Raw genomic sequence first — 17,467 nt, forward strand, 5'->3', positions numbered from 1 at the left:
TCACGATCATGGGACTGAAAGCAGGTATAAAACCAAACTGTCTCCGGCGCTGAATCCGTGGCCACATCCACCATCAACATCGCTGTCCCCACGGACAGTTCCCCATGGATCACGCTAACGCGCCATGCCAGGCTGTGTGGCATGCATTATACAATGGCGCAGTGCCATGCAGTGTGGCGTGCATTACGCGATGGCGCTGTGCCAGGCTATGTGGTGTGCATTACGCAATGGCGCAGTGCCAGGCTGTGTGGCCTGGGGCCATAGCTCCATGCGAGGCTCTACTATTACGTGATGGCACCGTGCCAGGCTGTGTTGTGTGGTGTTCATTACGCGATGGCGCTGTGCCAGGTTGTGTGGCTGTGTGGCGTGCACTACACAATGGCACTGTGCCAAGCTGTGTGGTGGGGGGCCATCGCTCTGTGCCAGGCTCTGCTACTATGCGATGGGCCATGCCAGGCTGTGTGGTGATCGCTCCGTGCCAGGCTCTGCTATTTCGCAAAGGCACAGTGGCAGGCTATGTGACTGTGTGGCGTGCACTTCCCGATGGCGCCATGCCAGGCCGTGTGCCGTTCATTATACGATGATGCAGTACCAGGCTGTGTGGTATGGGGTGATCGCTACATGCCAGGCTCTGCTATACTCCGGAGGACACGCACATGCAGCCACAAACGGCTTGGGGGTGGACGAAGGTCACTCGCAACATGGACTTGATAGAATAGTAAATATTCTATTCTCTAATTTCCAGGTATTTGTGGGCCGGTCCGAGGCAGCCAAAGGGCCAGAAGCGGCCTGCGGACCGTAAAATGCCCAGGTGTGCCTGAGAGCAAGCAAATAGGCGACAGTGGCAAAGAAAAACTCCTTCCGATAATTTAATCAATCAATCAATCAATCAATTTTTTTTATATAGCGCCAAATCACAACAAACAGTTGCCCCAAGGCGCTTTATATTGTAAGGCAAGGCCATACAATAATTATGTAAAACCCCAACGGTCAAAACGACCCCCTGTGAGCAAGCACTTGGCTACAGTGGGAAGGAAAAACTCCCTTTTAACAGGAAGAAACCTCCAGCAGAACCAGGCTCAGGGAGGGGCAGTCTTCTGCTGGGACTGGTTGGGGCTGAGGGAGAGAACCAGGAAAAAGACATGCTGTGGAGGGGAGCAGAGATCGATCACTAATGATTAAATGCAGAGTGGTGCATACAGAGCAAAAAGAGAAAGAAACAGTGCATCATGGGAACCCCCCAGCAGTCTACGTCTATAGCAGCATAACTAAGGGATGGTTCAGGGTCACCTGATCCAGCCCTAACTATAAGCTTTAGCAAAAAGGAAAGTTTTAAGCCTAATCTTAAAAGTAGAGAGGGTGTCTGTCTCCCTGATCTGAATTGGGAGCTGGTTCCACAGGAGAGGAGCCTGAAAGCTGAAGGCTCTGCCTCCCATTCTACTCTTACAAACCCTAGGAACTACAAGTAAGCCTGCAGTCTGAGAGCGAAGCGCTCTATTGGGGTGATATGGTACTACGAGGTCCCTAAGATAAGATGGGACCTGATTATTCAAAACCTTATAAGTAAGAAGAAGAATTTTAAATTCTATTCTAGAATTAACAGGAAGCCAATGAAGAGAGGCCAATATGGGTGAGATATGCTCTCTCCTTCCAGTCCCCGTCAGTACTCTAGCTGCAGCATTTTGAATTAACTGAAGGCTTTTTAGGGAACTTTTAGGACAACCTGATAATAATGAATTACAATAGTCCAGCCTAGAGGAAATAAATGCATGAATTAGTTTTTCAGCATCACTCTGAGACAAGACCTTTCTAATTTTAGAGATATTGCGTAAATGCAAAAAAGCAGTCCTACATATTTGTTTAATATGTGCTTTGAATGACATATCCTGATCAAAAATGACTCCAAGATTTCTCACAGTATTACTAGAGGTCAGGGTAATGCCATCCAGAGTAAGGATCTGGTTAGACACCATGTTTCTAAGATTTGTGGGGCCAAGTACAATAACTTCAGTTTTATCTGAGTTTAAAAGCAGGAAATTAGAGGTCATCCATGTCTTTATGTCTGTAAGACAATCCTGCAGTTTAGCTAATTGGTGTGTGTCCTCTGGCTTCATGGATAGATAAAGCTGGGTATCATCTGCGTAACAATGAAAATTTAAGCAATACCGTCTAATAATACTGCCTACGGGAAGCATATATAAAGTGAATAAAATTGGTCCTAGCACAGAACCTTGTGGAACTCCATAATTAACTTTAGTCTGTGAAGAAGATTCCCCATTTAAATGAACAAATTGTAATCTATTAGACAAATATGATTCAAACCACCGCAGCGCAGTGCCTTTAATACCTATGGCATGCTCTAATCTCTGTAATAAAATTTTATGGTCAACAGTATCAAAAGCAGCACTGAGGTCTAACAGAACAAGCACAGAGATGAGTCCACTGTCCGAGGCCATAAGAAGATCATTTGTAACCTTCACTAATGCTGTTTCTGTACTATGATGAATTCTAAAACCTGACTGAAACTCTTCAAATAGACCATTCCTCTGCAGATGATCAGTTAGCTGTTTTACAACTACCCTTTCAAGAATTTTTGAGAGAAAAGGAAGGTTGGAGATTGGCCTATAATTAGCTAAGATAGCTGGGTCAAGTGATGGCTTTTTAAGTAATGGTTTAATTACTGCCACCTTAAAAGCCTGTGGTACATAGCCAACTAACAAAGATAGATTGATCATATTTAAGATTGAAGCATTAAATAATGGTAGGGCTTCCTTGAGCAGCCTGGTAGGAATGGGGTCTAATAAACATGTTGATGGTTTGGATGAAGTAACTAATGAAAATAACTCAGACAGAACAATCGGAGAGAAAGAGTCTAACCAAATACCGGCATCACTGAAAGCAGCCAAAGATAACGATACGTCTTTGGGATGGTTATGAGTAATTTTTTCTCTAATAGTTAAAATTTTGTTAGCAAAGAAAGTCATGAAGTCATTACTAGTTAAAGTTAATGGAATACTCAGCTCAATAGAGCTCTGACTCTTTGTCAGCCTGGCTACAGTGCTGAAAAGAAACCTGGGGTTGTTCTTATTTTCTTCAATTAGTGATGAGTAGAAAGATGTCCTAGCTTTACGGAGGGCTTTTTTATAGAGCAACAGACTCTTTTTCCAGGCTAAGTGAAGATCTTCTAAATTAGTGAGACGCCATTTCCTCTCCAACTTACGGGTTATCTGCTTTAAGCTACGAGTTTGTGAGTTATACCACGGAGTCAGACACTTCTGATTTAAAGCTCTCTTTTTCAGAGGAGCTACAGCATCCAAAGTTGTCTTCAATGAGGATGTAAAACTATTGACGAGATACTCTATCTCCCTTACAGAGTTTAGGTAGCTACTCTGCACTGTGTTGTTATATGGCATTAGAGAACATAAAGAAGGAATCATATCCTTAAACCTAGTTACAGCGCTTTCTGAAAGACTTCTAGTGTAATGAAACTTATTCCCTACTGCTGGGTAGTCCATCAGAGTAAATGTAAATGTTATTAAGAAATGATCAGACAGAAGGGAGTTTTCAGGGAATACTGTTAAGTCTTCTATTTCCATACCATAAGTCAGAACAAGATCTAAGATATGATTAAAGTGGTGGGTGGACTCATTTACTTTTTGAGCAAAGCCAATAGAGTTTAATAATAGATTAAATGCAGTGTTGAGGCTGTCATTCTCAGCATCTGTGTGGATGTTAAAATCGCCCACTATAATTATCTTATCTGAGCTAAGCACTAAGTCAGACAAAAGGTCTGAAAATTCACAGAGAAACTCACAGTAACGACCAGGTGGACGATAGATAATAACAAATAAAACTGGTTTTTGGGACTTCCAATTTGGATGGACAAGACTAAGAGACAAGCTTTCAAATGAATTAAAGCTCTGTCTGGGTTTTTGATTAATTAATAAGCTGGAATGGAAGATTGCTGCTAATCCTCCGCCCCGGCCCGTGCTACGAGCATTCTGACAGTTAGTGTGACTCGGGGGTGTTGACTCATTTAAACTAACAAATTCATCCTGCTGTAACCAGGTTTCTGTTAGGCAGAATAAATCAATATGTTGATCAATTATTATATCATTTACCAACAGGGACTTAGAAGAGAGAGACCTAATGTTTAATAGACCACATTTAACTGTTTTAGTCTGTGGTGCAGTTGAAGGTGCTATATTATTTTTTCTTTTTGAATTTTTATGCTTAAATAGATTTTTGCTGGTTATTGGTAGTCTGGGAGCAGGCACCGTCTCTACGGGGATGGGGTAATGAGGGGATGGCAGGGGGAGAGAAGCTGCAGAGAGGTGTGTAAGACTACAACTCTGCCTCCTGGTCCCAACCCTGGATAGTCACGGTTTGGAGGATTTAAGAAAATTGGCCAGATTTCTAGAAATGAGAGCTGCTCCATCCAAAGTGGGATGGATGCCGTCTCTCCTAACAAGACCAGGTTTTCCCCAGAAGCTTTGCCAATTATCTATGAAGCCCACCTCATTTTTTGGACACCACTCAGACAGCCAGCAATTCAAGGAGAACATGCGGCTAAACATGTCACTCCCGGTCTGATTGGGGAGGGGCCCAGAGAAAACTACAGAGTCCGACATTGTTTTTGCAAAGTTACACACCGATTTAATGTTAATTTTAGTGACCTCCGATTGGCGTAACCGGGTGTCATTACTGCCGACGTGAATTACAACCTTACCAAATTTACGCTTAGCCTTAGCCAGCAGTTTCAAATTTCCTTCAATGTCGCCTGCTCTGGCCCCCGGAAGACAATTGACTATGGTTGCTGGTGTCGCTAACTTCACATTTCTCAAAACAGAGTCGCCAATAACCAGAGTAAGGAAGAAACCTCAAGCAGACCAGACTCAAAGGGGTGACCCTCTGCTTGGGCCATGCTACCAACACAGCTGACAATACAAATATACAGGAAATTGTTGTCTTTTGTTTCTATCTGCACCTGCATGAATGACTTAACAGTTAATGTACTGCAGTCAGCAATGCAGTACATTAAACAGTTTAAGTAGAATACTGAAACAAACATGCACTGCCAAACCCAGTTGGAACTTGTCCCATGTCATGACAAGTTTCGTGACTCTTTTTACCTTGGCTACAACTTATATGTACCCAATGATTTGGCACAAGTTCTTCAACAAATGCCCCAAACTAACACAACACCAAATGTTCAAGGAGAATGGGGCACAGGTGTATTGGCAGTGAGATGTTTCAAGCAGATTTTGGCACTCAGAGTAGTTTCCTGAAAGCAAAGGCAAGATTTCTTTGTCAAAACAGCTCTTGTGAAAGTTTAAAAATTAAAATCGATCAAATCAACAATCTTGGCAAACTGGGACCAACATAACTATGTCAATGTGAGAGAAAGATGTGCTACCTCCAAAAAACATACAAACCACATGACAACACCTGGTGATTTATTCCTTGGTAAGCTATGTGGGCAATCCACCCGTTCAGGTTTTCTCACTATTTTAGAAGGGAAAAAAACACACAAGAAAATTCCAGCGGGCAAATAGCAGTGCTGTTGGCTCGGCAAACAGCGTTTTTCTTTTAACTTTCAATTTTCCTAAGCATCCTTGCTTCACAGCCTCTAGGGCTATTGCCTTTCTCAATCTGTCCCTGGAGAGGCAGGAGTTATGGTCCCTGTCGATTGAGGAGAAAGGGATGTTATTCCCTTGTCACCTCCTGGTTGCGCCGCCATCCTCCCTGCCCTGATCTATGGCCTGACCCCCCCCCCCTACCCCCTTTCATCCTCCCTCTTTTCCACTTTGCTCCATGGTAAGCGGTTGTCTATGCCGTTGCCATGGGCTGTTGAGATGAGAACGATGGAAAAATGTTCTGGGGGAGGGAGCAGAGGCGATGTTATTGGTTTTGAAGTGGTGGTGGTGGTGGCCGCAACCGTGCATTAATATTGAATGTTTTAGTATCATGGTTAAATGCTTGCAGACAAATCTGTGTATGTATCTGTGTTAAGTGCTCATTTTCTCATGCAGTGCAGTGACAGCAGTGCAGGGCTTCTGACTGCAAGGTTAGGTTTCCTGATTATTAAAGTTAATCTGGGTCAATGAAAGAAATCAGTCACTACCACTAATTTAGTCTGCTTGAGCAAGGCATTCATACAGGCAAATCCTGTAGTTCTGAACTATAACTGACTATTTCTGTGTTCAGAATTGAACTTTTTCAAGCAAATCGCTGTTTAAGGCAGATTTACATAATGCAGACTTGTTGACAGTAGTTGACAGTATGGGGGAGTAAACCTTGGGACAACATGGCCGAGGGGAGGTCTCCTCCCTCAGGGCAAATGCACCTCCTTGAGTGGCATTCTTGATAAGGGAGCAGTACCGGGGTTAAATATAAAAGGCAGTAAGGTGACTGTCTGTGTCTGTGTGTGATCAGAGGGTAGGTCGATGCTATCTCGGATAAAATAAGTCAAACTTTCACGAAACTGAATTAATCAAATATTTGCTACTAAAATTTAAAATTCTCAATGAAGTAATCAGGGAGTAGTCTTCAACATTTATTTGTGCTCTTTTTGTTTTGTTTTTTTGTTTTTTTGCACTCCTCCAGGTTACTCAGGCTCATGACAGAAGATCATCTGTTTCCACCTCATGGATGGTACTCAGATTTTTATGCACATTTTTATGGGTTGCCACCATATGCTGTTTCTGACACAACTCCAGGGAACTTCATTTATTAACCATTCATACAAAAAAATTGTGCTGAAACGATGTGTTTAAGCATTTCAAGGCAAAGTATGGAGTTTACCAATTTGTGCTTATGAATATACACAGAACTCTGAGCATGCGTACACACAGCATCTATACTGAACAAAAATACAAATGCAACACTTTTGTTTTTGCGCCCATTTTTCATGACCTGAACTCAAAGATCTATATAATTTTCTATATACGCAAAAGACCTATTTCTCTCAATATTGTTCACAAATCTATCTAAATCTGTGTTAGTGTGCACTTCTCCTTTTCCGAGATAATCCATCCACCACACTTCCATCCACCTTAAACCATGTAAGTCGCAATGTACCAGGAGCTGGTGTCTTAAAGCTGTGTGTAGAAATTAGGGGTAGGGTTATTTGCAGAATTGCAATAGAACACTCATAATCACTTAATCAACAGTGTGTAATTACCTGCAAAAACAAATCAGTGTTTTCAAGCTTAGAGTGAGCCCTTCATATTCACCATGTTGCACCACCACGTGGATACATTCGCCCAAAACGGAAATACTTACTCTGCCTTTCACCATTTGCAGTGCAGCAGAAAGACTGAAGACAAAAAAGAATAATCATTGGTTGGACTATCACACGTGTTACTTATCAGAAGAGAAGGCAATGAAGCAAGAATCCTCCTCACCAAGGAAGTGAAAACGTGAAGGGAAACAAAATTGTGACCGGTGACAGCAAAATGTAATCTGCAACCTCGCCACCAGATGACATTAAATCCTACACACTGTAGCCTTATAGGTAGTGACAGATGACACTTGGCCTGTTTTATTTCATGGCGTGGTCAATACACAACCATGACTAATTAAGTGACTAAATACAGTACAACCCTTTGCACCCTGTGTTCTACTTTCCATTCAGATTATTCCCTGTGCAAATAGAAAAGTGAAGTTGGACACTCCCCACATGCATGTGCAATGCATTTCCACCCACATATCATAAAACACAGGGGGCCAAAGTGTCTCAGGATTGGGGGTGTCATCCAAACTACTGTAGTGTCTGTGAGTAGACACCATTTAAAGATATCTCTAGCTCTGAAATCTCTTTGAAGAATTGTTACTAGATATTTCTGGGGGTATGTTTAAATGTTGAGAAGGACTATTAGGATTCAATAAACTGCAACAGTGTCAATAATTATCAGCACAGAACCCCCCTGACACACATCTAAGAGAAGACTGCCACATGTCTGGCTGCTCATCTCTATAGTGGGGAAAGCTCAGCTGATTTCACATAGTATATTTTAGATAAATACACACTGAGGTTCTCTCTGGGTGAAAGAATAAATAAATAAATAAGCAGATAAATCCATGAATAACCCAGACGAATGGGAGCCAGTGCAGCTTGGCCATCCATCATATACGCTATTACCGCACACTCAGTGGCACCTGCAGTATGTATAATGTAGTCAACCTCCATAAGAAGATACAAATTCAAATTCAAACTCTTTTCCACCTCAATTTATTATATCTGACAACAGCACTCCTTGTACCTTGTTTCTTTGAATTATGAATGGATCCCCTTCAACGGGCTTATAGCTGTGCATGATCGTGTGGTATTATTATGCAGAACAGTCATGGAAAACAAATTTGAGAAGCCTGGCATTACTTTAAAAGCGGCTCCGCACATATGCATAAACTGTTGTGTTTAAAGGCGCTTAAGAACAACCAAATGGCCTCAATATTTCATGTTTTGATTTGTTTCATTGAACTTGACAAATGTGAAATGCAACAATGCAGCCCCAATGCAAAGAAACACAGTTGTGAGATGATTTCAAATGATGTAAAAGTGTTTATTACATATTTCTCACACAACAGTGTGAAACATATCAGCTTTAACTGACAAGTAAAACAAAAGCTTTATTGTTCCCACACAAATGCTTTTTTGTTCCTAATTCAGCAGTAGATCTTGTAACCACAAATATTACATGTCACTCACAAACCAAGAGGGATGTCAGGAAAGAGGAAAATAAAAGGAAACCTAGTAAAACAAAGCCTGTAAGTTAATAAATCAGATGTGAGGAAGAGAGAGTGAGGGAAACCAAGTAGGGGAAAGGAATAAGAATGTAAATACATGGCAAACTGATAGCACATTTTAACCACGGTGTGTTTGTTTGGGTATTTATACTGTGAAGCTACAATCAACTCCTCAAAGCTTCAGCCCACATGACAGGAGCCGATTTTCAGGGCCACGGGTTCACTAAACAGCCAAACCAACCAGCCACATCTCAGTTCCCATACAAACACTTAAAAACACACACAAGCTCCTAAGTCATGTTCATGTATTTGTCAGTCACATCAAAATGTGGAAAAAGGATGACGGAAAACACGCTAAATTTAATTTTGCAGGGGAAAGAGTGTGCAAGAGACATTTACAAGGAAGTGATTTCTCTCTCGCTTTTTCTTTTTTTGGCTGAACTTTCCAGCCCTGTTTGGTTTGAGCAGATGCAGAATTAGTACGCATCACTTTTCATCAGTGAGATGTTGAACACAAGCTTCCACTCAGAGGCCAAATTCTGCTTTGTGTTCCAAACACAAAGACGTGCACATACCTCACCTCTGATTCCTGTGAATCTGCCGGAGTAATTAGCAAAGTGATGTCAAGTCCCACAGCATCCGATTCTTCATAGGTAGATAAATATCAATCAGCATTTATTTATACAGCCCTTTACAGCAGCCAAAAGGTGACCAAAGTGCTTTACAGTAAAATCAAGTAATGAAATTCAGGGGAATAAAAGAACAGAATTTAAAAGGCACATACAAGCAAAAAATATCACAACAACACTAGGTTTTAAAAGCCATTTGAAATAAAGAAGTATTGAGCTTTGAATTAAAAAGTGTTAGGTCATTCATAATGCATAAATCAGGGGGTAACTTGTTTCCCAGTTTGGGATCAGCTACTGCAAAAGCATGATCACCCCAAAGTAGGGATGCAGTTGCACGATCCACATTTTTTCACTTCCGATCCAATCCCGAAACCTGAATTTGGATACTTGCCGATACCGATGCTATTCTGATACTAGAGCTATGTTTGCTTTAATATTATTATCATTATTGTTGATTTTATACGAGGATATTTTGTATGCCCAGTTATAGAGCTTCATGAAGTGGTATAGAAAAGGATTTTCTTAAAAAGAAGACCTGAAAGTTCACTTACAATTTGCCAGAAGGTACATGTGGGATGCAAGCCTACACAGTAAATTCACCAGTGTACAACTAACACTGACAGTGTTAAATTAACACTGCCAGTGTACATATGGTCCTACTCTGGCCAGAGTGGGACCATACACAGGTAATTTTGCTGAGTAAAATTTACTCTGCTGGGATAGCATTTGATCCCAGTCTAAAAAGAGTTAATTACACTCTATCATAGAGTGAATCAGCTCAACAGTTGTAGCAGACTGAACGGTCCGCCCCCTAAACACTGGTCCACCTTGTCTCCACTGTGCATGTGTCAACCCATCATCTTGGCTTTTATATTTGTAATTAATTTATATCAAGCTGTAGACATTTGGTTTCAGATTTAGTTTAAGGAAGATAGTTTTTATTTGTTGTATTTTTTTGTATTTGAAATGGCATAAACAAATTAAGATGTGTGAAATACCAAGTGTTCCAATACTTTTGGAGGGCACTGTATATCAATCAGGCTGCTAAATCCTTCATTTTCTACAACTGATAACGGTTGGTCATCAAGTACAATGAAGGCGAGTAACGTCTTGGTCATCGCTTTAGCTTTCACGTTGTCTGGTGGAAGTTTACCTTGTTTTTGGAATGACCAGATTTGATTCCTACTGGTTCCATTTGTCTTTCTGCCCCAGCAAACAAATCCTTATGCTCTTTGATACAGTGCTTTTTCAGATGTTTGATAAATTTCTCTGTATTGTAAATGCAACAGCGCTTCCACCTCTCGGTACAACGGCTTTGCAAACACTGCATGTTGCTGTCTTACTTTCCCAAACATTGCATGTTGCTGTCTTGCTTTGCAGTGTTTCTAGTATAAAGTATTTACGCACAGCGGACATGCTGTGATGAAAAGTTGGTTAGCCACAGTGCTTCTCAATGCTTGACTGCTCGCTGGCTGCAAACTGCAGAAGGGATTTCCTAATGGAGGCGTGCCTTATTACTTCGTGTCTCATTGAGACAAACGCCATTCAAGAAATCCCTTCCGCAGTTTGCAGACAGCTAGCAACGCAGCAAGCAGGGAATCACTTGTGGAGAAATTTCGGCAGAAAACACACACAGAGATATGGCTCCTGGATCAGAAATCTCCGCAGGCTGGATCGGAAATTTGTGATCCGTGAATTATGTTGGTATCGGAACCCGATACTGATACTGGATCAGATCGGCCACATCCCTATCCCAAAGGAACCTCTAAACAAAGTTGATCAGATGATCGCAATGCCCTTCCGTAACTGCAGAGAATTCTAACTTCAGACAAGTAAGATGGGACAAGAGCATTAACGGCTTTCAAAACAAATGGACCAATCTTAAAATTCATTCTAAAATGAACTGCAAGCCAGTGGAGTGAGTAAAGTACAGGAGTAATATGCTCATGTCTGGAAGTTTTCATTGAAAGACAAGGAGCAGTATTTTGCACAAGCTGGAGGAGCACAAAGGAGGACTGTTTAACACCAGCATAAAGTGCATTGCAGTATGAAGTCTGCAGCTGAAGAAAGCATCAATGGCCTTCTCAAGATGTCTATTGAGGAAAGGCGATACTTTAGCCAGAATATGAAGAATGAAAAAACTTGTTGAACAAACCTCAAATAGTTGTCAAATATCAGCCCCAAATTGTTTACAGCAGACTTTAAATAATTAGTCAGAACACCAAAGTTTGATGCTACAACATTTGGCATGCAGGAATGTCCAAACACAATAATGACTGATTAATTGTTGACAGACAGACAGACAGATACACATCTGGTACATCTCCAATTAGTCAGGTAAAATGTGGGTGCCTCTTGGCTTTTTCAGCTGCCAGGGTCCTCAGCACATGCATGCTGGGCCATACATTCTGTTTCTAACTCTGCTTATGTCCAAAGAAATGCGCTACATGGTCACAGTGTGATAGCTGCTATTCCCACACAATGCAAGTGTAGTCCTGATTTTATTCTCCCTAAGGAACTGTTCATCTGACACAAAGTTATTACAGTGGTACTCAAGAATCCACCAAACACAGACATAGTACCAAACACATTTAGTTGTCATGTTAGGTCACTTGTTAGCATCCAAGTCTTGCAACCATACAATGAGACAGGCAGCACCAGGACCCAAATACTTGAACCTTCATGTCGAGCGACCTCCTGATTCCCAGCTGTCTCAAGGACCCCAGATATGCGAATGTCACTGCTAAGATACAGTTAAAGGTAGTCTAAATTAAGGGCCCTGTCCCACTGGCATTTAGGAGGATTTGCGTATGGATTGCGCACAAAATTGGTTCATATTCGCTTAACATCCGCAATATGCATGAAACATGCTTGTATGAGTCGGGTGACACCCGCACATGGCCACAGTTATCTGCAGAGGCACGTTTTTCCGTTGCCAGGATTTTTGAGCTGCACAAAATTTTGGCTGCGGATGACATCCGCCATACATACTCCATACATACTCAATACATACACAATACATACTCAATCTATGCGCTGTATATTCGCCGTCATCTGATGATATCCACAACTGACAGGGATTTGTGGCTTAGCAGCAGACTAGGACAGTGTGTAAAATGGATATTTTGCATGTCCATAATGTCCACATCACGGACTAAAACAAGTTGTAGCGACTGCATACAGATTGGCCACAAATAAAGCATTTTTATTATGTCTGCTTTGCATCTGATTTGCGGTGGATGTAAATCAGATGCGCTGTGTTCACAGCTGGACGCCGTTCTTTGTTCTACCGGCTGCCACGCGCTTTGTGCTGGATGCTGCCTATATAAAATAATTATTTTGTGGCAGATTAATCATTTTATTCTGCAAATTACCTGTTAAAAATGGCTCTAATCACCTCCTGAATCAAAGCTGTGGCTGGAGCTGCTCGCGCGCACGTGAGCCATCTGAAAAGGTAATTATTTGACTTGTTTACATTGTCAAGGCTTGATAAAACAGTTGCGTTTTTTCCGTCTTGTCTGCAGCTGTTACAGTATTTATTTCTATGTTTATAACAGATTTAACTTCTTATCATAATCGTTCAGTCGAGCTGCGCTCTGATGTGATCCGCTGACGTCACCACTCGCCCTGTTCACTGCTTCTTTACTCCAACTTATCCAAGGCCAGCAAATGCTCCAGAGGCTGTATTGTTGGTGTGAATAGTGATGCTGAAAGGAGCAAGTGCGCTTCATTTATGTCCACAATGCAGATGCTGTGCACGCGCAACATGTGTGCGATGCATTCATAATATACCCGTAACACTGCCGTGATAATCTCAATGCGTCGGATCCGTTTCCTCACTACATGCGTTATACAACCATGATTGTTCATCATATATTCACTATATATTATTAATATATCCATAATTCATACAGGGACATTTGTCATTTTTAGCCATTTTTGTTGTGGACGACAACGAATGCCCGTAATTTGTGTACTCAATTCATGCACAATTAATCCTCTTCTCAGTGGGACCGGGCCCTAAATTTAAAATAGTAATATAGCAATCAACAATCATTTTCTGCAATTTTACATGTTATTGCTGTATTTCCATCAATTTGATGGGATGGTTACCTTCTTGCTGATCCTTTATGGTCTGTAACACTGTGTGACACACAATGAGAATGAATGCAGGGACGAGCATCAATGTTCTTGCTTGTGTGGGGCAAGTTTTAAATAAAATGTATTTATAAATGAACTGCATTTCTATAGCACTTTTCCATGTGAAGCACACTTGGAGCAACTTGGGGATTAAGGACCTTGCCCAAGGGCCCTCAGTTTGAATTGAGGATGCTCTGGTCTCAAACCCACAGCTTTAACATCACTGCAATCACCTCCTGCATCAGTTATTCTTTCATTAAAAAGAATAACACAAATAGTGCATATTGCACTTTATTCATGTGGCGTATCTGCCAAAGCAGACATTTAGAAAAAAAAAATTCAACAGCATATACCAATGTGCAATTGTTACAAACATGATGTCATTGCACAAGGGAATATTTCTTATTTATTTTCAGAGTAGGGGATCCTGTGGTATATCAATGATCCAGGCTAAACACTCATGACAAGTGATGGTGTGTCGGTGGAGAAAGGTGAGAGTGGGGTCAACCTCATGGTGGTGTCAGCGATGGATCTGTATGTAATCTGCAGGAGATGCATACAATAAACCGACACACCGCTTTATCTACATGGCCCCAAATTGCGAGAGATGCTGAGGAACACATGTTCAGAAAAGAGGAAGGGGAAGGGGTGTCAGATGTCAGCAGTATGTAGGCGTATGGTTTGTACAAGCTGTGTTATGTAAACTGGAAATGACACCAGAAATCAGGATTGCCGGGGTATAACTAGTGAGGACTACATATTATTAAATAATATTGTACTACAATTTAGTGACTAGGAAAGAGTGACAGAGGAAATGTGGAACCCAGTTAAAGGTAGGTGTGCAGGCACTCAGGATTGGCAATGGAAATTTTATGTCTGCAGTTCAGTGAAATGGATGTGACTAGAAAGCTGGTGGAGGTAGAGACTTTTTGGATATCATGAGCTGGTATTGTGGCAGTGTGGAATGAAAAAAAAAATCACATAGACATTTCAACCGACAGAACTGTAATTCTTCGTCTTTCAGCTGCTCCCATTAGGGGACGCCACAGCAGATCAATCGTTTCCATCACATCCTGTCCTCTGTATCTTCTTCTATCACACCAACCGCCTGCATATCCTCCCTGAGCACATCCATAATCCTCCTCTTTGGTCTCCCTCTTCTCCTCCTGCCTGGTGGCTCCATCCTCAGCATCCTTCTCCCTATATACCCTGGGTCCCTCCTCTGCACATGACCAAACCATCTTAATCTCAACTCTCTGACTTTGTCTCCAAACCGTCCCACCTGACCTGTCCCTCTGATATGTGTATTCCTAATCCTGTCCATTCTCATCACTCCCAAAGAGAATCTCAACATCTTCAGCTCTGCCAACTTTTTGTTAGTACCATCATCTTTAAGCCGTCCAACATAGCTGGTATCACTACTGTCTTGTAAACTTTCCCCTTCACTCTTGCAAATTTTCTTCAGTCACAACTCCTGCCACCTTTCTCCACTACTCCACCCTGCCTGCACTCTCTTCATCACCTCTCTACAACACTCTCCATTACTTTGGACAGTTGACCCAAGTATTTAAATTCATCTACTTTCACCACTTCCATTCCTTGTAACTGCACTATTCCACTAGGCTCCCTCTCAGTCACACAAAGCTACTCAGTCTTGCTTCGGCCCGGTTTCATTCCCCTGCTCTCCAGAGCATATCTACACCATTCCAGGCTAGACTCAACTTGCTCTCTACTCTCTCTACAGATCACAATGTCATCTGCAAACATCACAGTCCATGTTGACTCCTGCTTGATCTCATATCAACCTGTCCATCACCACTGTGAACAAGAAAGGACTCAGAGCTGACCCTTGGTGTAATCTCACCTCCACCCTGAATGGGCATTCATACTGCGCATTTCACCGCTGTCACACAATTCTTGTACATATCCTGCACGACCCTCACATACTTCTCTGCCGCTTGAGACTTCCTCATACAATACCACAACTGCTCTTTTGGCACCCTGTCATAAGCTTTCTCTAAATCAAGAAACACAAGTAACTCCTTCTGGCATTCTCTATACTTCTCCATCAGTACTCTCAGAGCAAACATTGCATCATAGTGCTCTTTCCCAGCATGAATCCATGAATATTGCTGCTCACTGACCATCAGCTGTTTTCTAAGCGTGGGTGGGTTCTCTCCGGGTGCTCCGGCTTCCTCCCACATTCAACAGACATGCAGGTTAGGTGGATTGGAAACTTTAAATTGTTCATAGGTGTGCATGCGGGTGTGAATGTATTTGTTTGTCTATATGTGGCCCTGTGACAGACTGGTGTCCTGTCCAGGGTGTACCCCACCTTGCGCTCTATGACAGTTGGGATAGGCTCCAGACCCCGTGACCCTTAACTGGACTAAGCGGTTGAAGATGAGTTTGAGTGTTGATTATCATCTCATCTTGGCATGCTAAACCTTTTGGGGAACCTTGATGTTGATACATCAACATTTTAAAATTTCAGCTCCAAAACACCAAGTCATACAAAATATTTAGCCATTACTGGTAGCTTCAGCTGTGTTTTAGCAGTGTATCAGTTTATCACAGTTAAGCTTTCAGTTAGTGGCTTAGAGATGATGGAATTAAACCTTTAGCTTAGCTGTGATGATGCCTGGTTGCCACGCTTGACAATAAAGTCTGTCTTTGCATCAAACCTGTGTTGCGAGTCAAACACCGTTCCTCTGTACTTTTCTGTGGAGAGATTGGACTTTCTCCCCATGTATAATAATCAATTTTGGTTTATTACTCCACCAAAAATCAATAATCAATTCCCTCATTTTTGAGATGTTAATTTTGAGGAAGAAATCATTACACCATTTAATAAACACAAGTATGGCACAACTATAGCCTGATTCTGAACCACAAAGAAAAAACAATAAAGTGATGGCAATTTTATAAGATACTGTAGCTACAGTCTCAAGAAATCCTGCAGATGTGTGTATACACAATAAAAAGCAATGGGTACAGGACAAGTATCTAAGTTCAGTTCATATTTGAGATCTCAGTGCTTGGCTTTATCAGCAACATCTGCAGGATTCTGACACTTAGAATTTCGTGTTGATTTGATTACTACATAAATAAGTTGAAATGAATCATAATTAAAATGCAAGTCTTTCAATCAGAATATTTCCAATATCTCAAGTCAGTATTATCAAGTGAGATTGTTTGGTGTTTAATGTGAATATTCATGTTTAGTAAAGATTTCATTCATGTTGTTAATTCCCATAATCCAGAAGAATTACAAGTAGTTTCTCTGTGGTTTTATTAATATTAAAAATAAATAAATAAATACTGACATCATCAGCAAATCAGTATTGAATTAGTACCAATTAAAGTAAAATGCTTGTATTATTTTTATTTTATAGCTACATGAGAAATTAATTCCTACAGTCCAGCTCAGTGCTGGTATGAAGCAAAGGAAAGCAGACACAAATGTGTAATGGATTTTTAAATTTAAAATGTGAACCACAATTGCGAGGAGATGACATGAAGAAACATCGGTGACCAAGTATGTTATTCCTGATTAAAAGGGCTCGCAACCTTCAACTCAGCCATTGTGTGGGGCCATCTCATCAGGAATGCAATGCTCATACACACACACAGACACCCACACAACCCCTAACCTTTCAATTCAAACCCTCCTGTTCATTTCACCCCGTTCCTCTTTCTTTGCTTATGCACTTGTCCTTCCCTTGTACTCTGAGTAACTATGAACAGCAACTAGCTTACACATAACTCAATGTCTGCCTTGGACATTTGTCCCACAAGTTTTGAGTTCACAAAAAGATGAACAACATATAAAAGAATCAAAGCTAGAAGTACCCCATCATCAAAACACACACATGCACTGGTCTACCAAAAAAGCTTGACCTTGTCTGTACAAGACGCCACTGTCACTTACAAGATACAGCGGTTGTTGC

The 17,467-nt window shown here is 41.4% G+C and overlaps 1 long non-coding RNA gene across 1 annotated transcript; it reads right to left on the reverse strand.

Annotated features, from left to right (window-relative positions):
• Window positions 1–14,526: 14,526 nt before the first annotated feature.
• Window positions 14,527–14,856, reverse strand: LOC117518778. Its single transcript, XR_004563074.1, has 2 exons — window positions 14,800–14,856; window positions 14,527–14,701 (listed from the first exon to the last, which is right to left on the reverse strand). It is a non-coding gene; the product is annotated as an uncharacterized LOC117518778 (long non-coding RNA).
• Window positions 14,857–17,467: the final 2,611 nt, after the last annotated feature.

The sequence above is a fragment of the Thalassophryne amazonica genome, chromosome 10 (assembly GCF_902500255.1).
Source record: "Thalassophryne amazonica chromosome 10, fThaAma1.1, whole genome shotgun sequence".
In the NCBI taxonomy this organism is placed as follows: domain Eukaryota; kingdom Metazoa; phylum Chordata; class Actinopteri; order Batrachoidiformes; family Batrachoididae; genus Thalassophryne; species Thalassophryne amazonica.